Source organism: Pezoporus occidentalis, unplaced genomic scaffold (genome assembly GCF_034315485.1).
Source record: "Pezoporus occidentalis ecotype Australia unplaced genomic scaffold, CSIRO_AGI_Poc_V1 ctg1, whole genome shotgun sequence".
Classification (NCBI taxonomy): Eukaryota; Metazoa; Chordata; class Aves; order Psittaciformes; family Psittacidae; genus Pezoporus; species Pezoporus occidentalis.
Window position 1 is genome coordinate 1485703 of NW_026912778.1, and position 8862 is coordinate 1494564.

General features: G+C 44.0%; 1 long non-coding RNA gene across 1 annotated transcript; it reads left to right on the top strand.

Moving 5' to 3' along the window:
* Positions 1-776: 776 nt before the first annotated feature.
* On the top strand, positions 777-7499 carry LOC134158698 (uncharacterized). The gene is made up of 3 exons (XR_009962879.1): positions 777-948; positions 6610-6778; positions 6889-7499. It is a non-coding gene; the product is annotated as an uncharacterized LOC134158698 (long non-coding RNA).
* The last annotated feature ends 1363 nt before the right edge of the window (positions 7500-8862 follow it).

Here is an 8862-nt window from a genome sequence, read left to right on the forward strand (position 1 = left end):
TTCCTGACATTTCTAACTTGGAGGAGGGGAGGGAGAAGGGTAGAGAAAATCTATGTATTTTGGAAAGAAATAGCAGATATGTTCATCATTGAGAAGGTATCAGCAAGGGGGCACAGACAAGGAAATAATTGTAGTTTATCTCTTAAAACAATAATATATTCAAGGTCTGGTACATAAAGAAAACCTTCCAGATTTAATCAGTGTGCAGCTGACAGTGTGAAGGTAGGAAAACTAACTTCTCCATTGGGAACAGCACCATGTACAGTGAGACATGACAGCTACGAGCTGGAACTACCACCTTCACCTCTGAACATGTCTGTGTTTTAGACTATTTTGCTGCCGCTCACTTTGATAGATATAGCTAAATACATAGGGAGATCTCAGAAGAGTATCACCATAGCCTTATCACTAGCCTTGCTTGAATCCATGGAGGGAGAAGCTGCTGAGAATGTACATGACCTCTTCATTACAAAGAACTGTGAGATGTTAATAATTGAGACGTTTGTTATTCCTTCTTACATAAAAGGAATATACCAGGAAAAATACATTAACAAACACTGGGAGGATAAGGACTGTCATTAGTAACTTCTGGATTAAAAAACTGAGGTAATCATTCCCTTAGTACATGCAGAGGGAAACTGAAAGCCAGACGGACACAGCAGGGGCTCCCCAAGGTGTTTATGACTTCAGATCCACTTAGGACATAGCTTGGGTTGGTGGTTCCTGGGCCTGCTTATGAGGATGTGTCTCCAGAATGTGCCTGGCTTTGACAGACCCTTTCTCTTCCTTTTCCAGAATAACTCACAGCCCATCCGGGGAGCATGCAGTCATAACTGACCTCTGCATAGCGAGGCAACTGCCAGCATTTCCTACAACAAGCAACTGTGTGATGGTTGGATACAGTTTGGCAGCTTTGTGTGGCTGACTCACGGTGGATCTGGGCCTGAGGTTTTCTTTTGATTTGTTGCCTTCTTATGTCTGCATCTAAATTGAACGTTGAGGAAGGAATAAGGAAGGAGGATGGTGTTGTGGTTAAACATATTCAAGCGGAACCAGGAACTATCTCTAGCTTCACCACATTTATAACAAAGGACAAATAATTTAAGGTTTCTGGGTGTCAGGGTTTTCCCATTGATGAGGATGAAGATGAAAGCCCTCTGTGGGTGACTGAAAGACTTGAATGCTTTGATTCCCAGCAGAAAAAGCTAGAGAAAATAAAAAAAAGGATTTCCAAAATGATAGTAGCAATAACTAGCAGATAATTATTCTGTTACAGGCCCCTCTCCTCTCTGTCAGAACATTTGTGGTCCCCAGTGAGGAAGAGGATGCCCTGCACTGTCCATCTCACAGCCAGTTTGCCACAGCTGGTCTACTGCATGGAGAAGCAAGCAGGTGCTGATTTATGCGCCAGTGAGATCTGTGTCAGAAAGCAGTATACGCATAAAAGTTCTTATGTTGCTCTTTAGGTGTATCTGAACAGTTTATCCTGTCATACCCTTGAGAACAGTGCCAAACAAGAGCAAAGCAAGAGTCCATCTCCCGTTTCCTCTGACTACTTCAGCAGGCTTTATAGCACTAACGGTGAATAGCAGAGAAATGGCATACTTATTCATTCTGATTTCACCTGCTCTAATGGGAAGTAATTCCCCTGAAGGCAATGGTATTGCAGTGGTGTAAGAGCTGTATCAATTTCTGTGCCCTCAGGCTGATGAGAAAAATAATGTATGACCATACCACAGCCTCAGGGCAGGGAAACATTCTGTAAATGATCTAAAAGCAACCTATTTAGCAGAGGAGCATTTAAAAAGTAGGAGCCTATGGAAGGTTTGCTGCTTGGCCAGTGTACAGAGCTCTCCCCAGTATTTTACCTTCCCACCTCAGCAAGAAGAGCTTTAGCTCTTCTAAAAGCAAGCCTGCTTCACCAGCCATCACTGAGGGCCCAAAATACCCCACAACAAGGCAAAAATGTTCAATCCCCATAAAAGATGGATGTGCAGGAGAGGTAGCCGGGAAATGTGAGCAGCTGTCTTTCTGGCTACTCCAGTTTCATGCCAGTGTGGGAAAGCAGACCAAAAGTGGGAGGAAAAAGAGGAAGAAGGTTGAGGAACTGAGGAACAAAACCGATTGCTGTGACAAAGGGTGATTCCCTCATGCAGTAAACTCACGAGGTCCAGCTGTGGCCCATGAACTTCCCCTCCCTGCAGCCACAGCCCCACATGACACTCTTGCTCTGCAGCACCAGCTCTGGTGGCCCAGCAGCTGGAGGTGATTGAGCAATGGGTAGGGAACCAAAATGAGGGTAGATGGAAGCTGAGAAACCAAAGAATCGTTCAATAACTTGGGGCTATGTGATAAGGATGAAATGGGGAAGATAATTTTTTGCTTTCTTGGCTTCAAGAATGTGGTGTGTGTCATTATTCCTTACAAAAAAAGGGATTTGATCCAGCTTCCCCAGGGAGACATGGCTGTGGCTATTCAGAGGAACTGAAGAAGCCACAGTTCTCTAGGAGCAACCAGGATGATGCTTGTGTCAGGCAAGTGATGAAGCACAGGGTGGGCAGTGGGGGGAAGCAGTAAGGAGACCATGAAGAAAGGTTTGCAGCACATACAGAACAGCCAGGTGATCAGACTCAGTCAGCATGGGCTTATGAAAGACACGAACTGCTTGTCTAACCTTATGTCCTTGACAAGGTGACCTGCTTAGTGGGTGAGGGAAAGGCTGTGGGTGTTCTCTTACCTAGACTTTAGTAAAGCCTTTGACAGCGTTTCCCACAGCATTCTCCTGGAGAAAGTGGCTGCTCATGGCTTGGATGGGTGTACTGTTCACTGGGTAAAAGTCTGGCTGAGTGATGGTGGATGGAGTTAAATCCAGCTGGCGGCTGGTCACAAGTGGTGTTCACCAGGGCTCAGTACTGGGGCCGGTTCTGTTTAATGTCTTTATCAGTGACTGGGACAAGGGGATCGAGTGCATCCCCCGTAAGTTTGCAGATGACACCAAGTTGAGCAGGAGTGCTGATCTGTTTGAGGGCAGGAAGGTTCTACAGGGAGATCTGGGCAGGCTGGTTTGATGGGTAAAGGCCAGCTGTAGGAGGTTCAGCAAGGGTCAGTGCTGCATCCTGTACCTTGGTCACAACAACCCCATGCAATGGTACAGGCTGGGGGAAGAGTGGCTGGAAATCTGCCTGATGGAACAGGAGTTGGGAGTGTTGTTCAATAGCAGCTGAACATGAGCCAGATTGGGCCCAGGCAGGCAAGAAGGCCAGTGGCATCCTGGCTTGTATTAGCAATAGTGTGGCCAGCAGGACCAGGGCAGTGATCATCCGGCTGTACTGGGCACTGGTGAGGCTGCACGTCGAATCCTGTGTTCAGTTCTGGGCCCCTCACTAGAAGAGACACATTGAGGTGCTGGAGTGTGTCCAGAAAAGGGCAATGAAACTGATGAGGGGTCTGGAGCACAAGTCTGATGAGGAATGGCTGAGGGAACTGGGGTTGTTTAGTCTGGAGAAAATAGGCTGAGGGGAGAACTTACCACTCTCGGCAGCTACCTGGAAGGAGGTTATAGTGAGGTGACGGTCAGTCTCTTCTCTCAGATAGCAAGCGATAGGACAAGAGGAAATGACCTCAAGTTGTGCCAGGGGAGGTTTAGTTTGGATGTTAGGAAAATTTCTTCATGTAAAGAGTTGTCAAGCACTGGAACAGGCTGGCCGGTGAAGTGTTTGAGTCACCAACCTTGGGGGTATTTAAAAGACATGTAGATATGGCACTTAGGGACGTGGTTTAGTGGTGGACTTGGCAGTGGTAGGTTAGCGGTTGGACTGGAGGATTTTAAGGATCTTTTCCAGCCTAAAGTATTCTAGGATTCTTCTATGCTGGCTGTGCTTTAGTGCAGTAGGGTCTGTTTTGGTTCTGAAGGGGTGGGAGGTTTGAGAGAGTAAAAAAAAAAGAAGGCAGAGTTCACATATCCCTTTGTTTGCAGCTGGTCACTATTTTTATTTCTATTAAAGAGGATTTGGGTACATTCCACAGCCAACTGACAGCTGATTAGTTAAAGGTCATTATATTAAGGCAACTTTGACTGTAGGAAGTCTTAAATCAGCTTTAACTTTACAGGGGCATATTAACCGCAGTGATTTTTAGTTTTATTTTATATATGTATCACTACAAGCATGCCCTCAGACAAGGTTCCAGCAGTTTTACTGTAGTGGCTGAAACATTTGTGAAGGAAAACTCTGTGTTGGTCGGTTCCACACCCCACTCAGGAAAGTCCCTTTTAACTTCTTAAGCCCAGTGAGACTCACCCAGTAAATGACAGTAAGAAACAAGTTATTCTGAGTGGTGGCTGTGGGAGGAAGGGACAGCTTGCTCCAAGGAGCTGCGTATGGAAGTTCTTCATTGGAAAATCACTGGGAAAAATACCAGTGCTGGGCTGAGAAAGCATGACTGGGAGTTGGGGGAAGCATTTTTACGGTGTTGAGGAAATAAGGGGAGCAAGCCCGGAGAAGTGGTTTGCCTGTGGGATGGTGGTGATGGTGGATATTTAAGCACCAACATCACCAGTCCAAAATATCTCAGTTACTAAAAGCTGACTACAACTTAATTATTTGCTTTTTTCCAGCAAGGGAAATATTGTGTCTTGTGGGAAGTCATGAGGATGACATATCCAAGAACATTGCATATTTGATCACTAATACTATAAAGTAAACGTCTTTTAAATATTTCCAGCAACATCTGTCCTAGTTTAGCTACTGGTTCATGTTGCATTCCTTTATGGGGTAATATGCCAGAGAGCAGAGAGTGTGTCACTGCCACACAGAAGAATTAAGGATTTTTCCAGTCGGTTGAAGCTGAATTCCCTTCCACTTTTAAAAGACGCTTTCTTCTCCTCATTTTCCACTATTACATAATCCTCAATCTCCAAAAGTTTCAGTGCTCGACTATGATCTTATATATTTAACATTTGGATTGCATAAAAAGGGAGCACAGCGAGATAGTGATTTCACTCATTGCGGGAAACATCCAGAAAAAGGAGCTGCACCAGTTTAATAGGAATACAAGCTTAATTTTCTGGGGAAAAAAAATAGGTGTTAGCATTTTGAAGGAAAATGTTTCCTTTTTACTGGCAGGCACTGCCTTCCTGGTAGATTTACCGTTTGTGCCAAAAGACTATATTTTTGCAGTAGAATTTACAATACATCCTGTACAGTACTACATTTTCTGAGCAAAAGTGTAGGTACATATCACAACTTAAATAATTCTTTTTTTTTTTGGGGGGGGGTAAACAGCCTTTCTGTCAGTGAAAAGACAACTTTTTGTTAGGATAAGAAAAACAGAAAAACTTCTTCTGTTACTAAAGCAGTAAAATTCCAGTAATTTAAAGAAATTCTGGACCTGAAGTCTCTGTGACTTTAATTATGCACTAAAGTCTTTGGAGGCCAGGAACTACAGACTGCTATTGGTCCTTGAACTGCCTCTGAAAAAGTTAAAGTTTTTTCTTCCAATATACAAAGTGACTGAGAAAAAGCATACCAAAGAAATGCAGTTACCTCATAGCTCTATCAGTGCTATGAAGAAACCGAGGTGTGTCAACCAGTTTCCTTACAGGGATGTCTGCCTCTCTCGTATTATCCTGGGAATGTCACTGATCCACTGAAGATGTGGAGAAGGAGAAAAGTTGGGAGGGAGAGGAAAAAACCCAAATTTTGCAATAAGGCAGATGTCCTGACATAAGATGAGGCCAGTCTGTTTTACTGAGATGGTACCAGATCCGTCACCCCTGTGGCAGCAGTGCTCCGTGTCCGTGCAGTGGTAAATCCTTCCACTTGTCAATCCATGGATCAGAAAAGAGTTGTTCACATTTAGAGCATTGGTGAGCATTTTGGCTCACTCACCCAATCAAGAGAGAAACAAGAGGACAGCTGTATGAGGCCGACTTTCCCTGTGGGGTGGTCTATCCCCGGATGAGGCTGGCTTGCCTGCTGATGCTCCTATGTTGATTGTCAGTACTATCTGTATAACTCCCCTCACTTCTCATTGTCTCATTTAAACCAGTAACCTGGCTTTGGACTGCTGCTATTGCAATGTGTGTTGGACTCTGCTTTTGACTGCAGAAGTGAGACAAAGCATAGTTGGCAGTGGGACTGAAAGAGCAAATACACCTTTCTTTCCTTCTTTCTTTCCTTTTTTTTTCTTTTTCTTTGTTTTTTTTTCTTAATTTTTATTTTTTTAAGGTTAGATGTGAACTCTGCAAATCAGAAATAACAAGACTGACCTAAAGATACGGAGTTAGTTTCCATAGCAATGAGACCTATGAGTTCTCAAAATATTCAAGTCTCTATTAGGCTAGAAGCAGATAAAAATAATTTGCTTACATAAGGGCATGTCAGATCTCATCCAGCAAAGCGCTCAGTTTTAAGCACATGACTATCAATATAATGGATCTCCATATGTACCTGACTCTTTTGCTTGCCTGGAAAAGAAATACTTTTGTTGAAAAGTGCCTTTATGTCTGTAGCTGACTCTCTTTCAAACCTGACCCTCCTGCCCAGGATCTTTGTGCTTTCTACTGTTAAGCTATCTGTAACGCATACTCTGGGTTTTTCCATGGGACAGATTGGTTCCTCTCCACTGAGAACAGGCAGAACGGGGCACTGATCTTTCCTCCAGCCTCAGCTTTAGCTCAGCTGGGGGGCACCTTGAACCCTCCACCTCGTGATTTGGGTGAGATCAGATACACTTGTAAAGAGGAAGGAGGACACTCTGAAAGTATGTGTACTAATAGGTATGTACTCACAGGAAAACTCCTTGTCCCTGCCCCTGCTGTCTCTTCAGCAAGGTCTAGGTGGGGTTATGAAGTCATGACTGATCTTGTTCTGCATTTCCTAACCACAGACCCTGCAGCACCTGAACCAGGACAGCATGAAGGGAATGGAAAGTCTCTGCCACCACACCACACGGAGTACACCGCTGTGGTAGTGCACCAAGGAGGTATGTCTGGCCACTGTGTAGCTGCCCCCATACTGCTGTTAAATAATCGAACGTAAGCTGGATGGGGCTCATCCAGAATAACATTGCAAGGGCAGAACCACAAATTCAAAATACTTACATTTTCAGTTGTTTTGCTGTAAAAAGTCTTAAGAAGCCACCAGTGAACATGCTTGAGTCTAGTCTTCTGTAACCAGCGGTACTAAATCATATAATAGCTTGTGAAACTGACCTCTGAGAACACCCTGTTCTATTAGAAAAAATCTGAAATATGTTCTTTGTACTCATGAGCTGCACCAGAGTTATTTAGCTTAGAAAGGCTTTTCACAAATTAGCACTGATTATAGGACTGAAGAGAATCGGGACTGAAAGGTATGGTAGAGAAAGCAAAAAGCCTTGAGTGAAAACTAATCCCCTGAATATTTCAGTTTCTAAAAAAAAAAAAAAAGTGTTAATGGCTTAAAGAATCTCAGCATATTAGGAAGAACTAATTTAATTTTCTAATAGTGCAAGCTTTTGTGAGACACTCCATTAGCTAATTGAATGCATTTCATTTACTTGGTTACAACTTGGGTGAATGTTTTCCTACCCCCATCTTCCTATGGTGAAAAGAAAATAAAACAGTCCCCAACAGCAAATTGCTGCTTCTTTGTTCAACAATCAATTTAAATTTAAACTAGGATTAGTTTCCAAGCACTTAATAAGGTGCATGTTTTATGGATGCTTTACAGAAATGACAAAGCTGTAGCGCTGCCTGATGGTGCTGGCTGCCTTCCAGCGATGGACTGAGGACACCACGGGATCACGGGTTTTGTGAAAGGAATTCTTTATGTTGTAACTTGTCACCAGGCTACAGAAGTCTCAACAACACACTGCTGCAATAACCAAAATAAGCACTAAGCTGATAATGACTTCTGACTCCCGGCACACTAGGAAGCATACCCGTGCCGTAGTTTAGAGTGCGACTGTAGTTTCTGAAGACCAGCTGGCCCATCTGTTCCCTGTACTGTTGCTACTACCAACACTGTAGAGTTCAGCCTGGAGGAGCTCCTCAGGCTTTTCATGGGTCTATTGCACTCAGTTGAGCCCTCAGCAGCTGCAACAGCACTTCTGCTGCTCCAGGCTGTACAAACAGGCAAAGGGAAAGAAAGAAGCTACTAAATAAGCTGTGAGAGCTCCTTGAACTACGGGGTGCTGTGCAGGGAAGCAGTGTCTAAAGAGCAGCAGCTCCTGCTTGCAGCGCATGGAGGCGAGAGCAAAAGGACGGGAGGAAGCAGCTGAGCAGAGCTGTGTCCTTGTCTGCATGGCCTTGCCCTCCTGCAGCACATCTGAGGCAATGCAGGGATGTGGTTACATCTGCTAAGCATGGGCCGGAGACAGACCTGGGAGCAGGTGGGCATGTTTGGAAACCCACTGTGACTGTGAATGCAATTCAGTCATCACCTGCTGCTTCCCAGGTGAGTTCTAGGGAATTTAGGCATTTCCATTTTCCAGGGGAGGTCATTATATATACTCATTAATATACTTTATTTCCTAGTGGTTGTTCCTGGGAGAAGGGGAGGAGGTACAACAAAACTCCTTGGATGGTCTTTCTCCATAAATGCCCTTAACCCTTTCCACTGCTTTCTCTTTTACCTGTGTTTCCATAATGAATGCCTATGTAGTCAGAGCTCCTGGTTGTCATGAACCTCTTCATGTCTCATATTGCTAGTATGGTCCTTTTCACATATACGGTTTTGCTGGAAGCGCTCTATCAGTCTCATAAGGGCTTTTTCTACTGTCACTCTCCAACTTCTGTAACACATTCCAAGCTGAAGATGATTATTGGTAATTGTTGCTTTATAAACCAAAAATTTCTTTCAAGATACGTTAATCAAAATA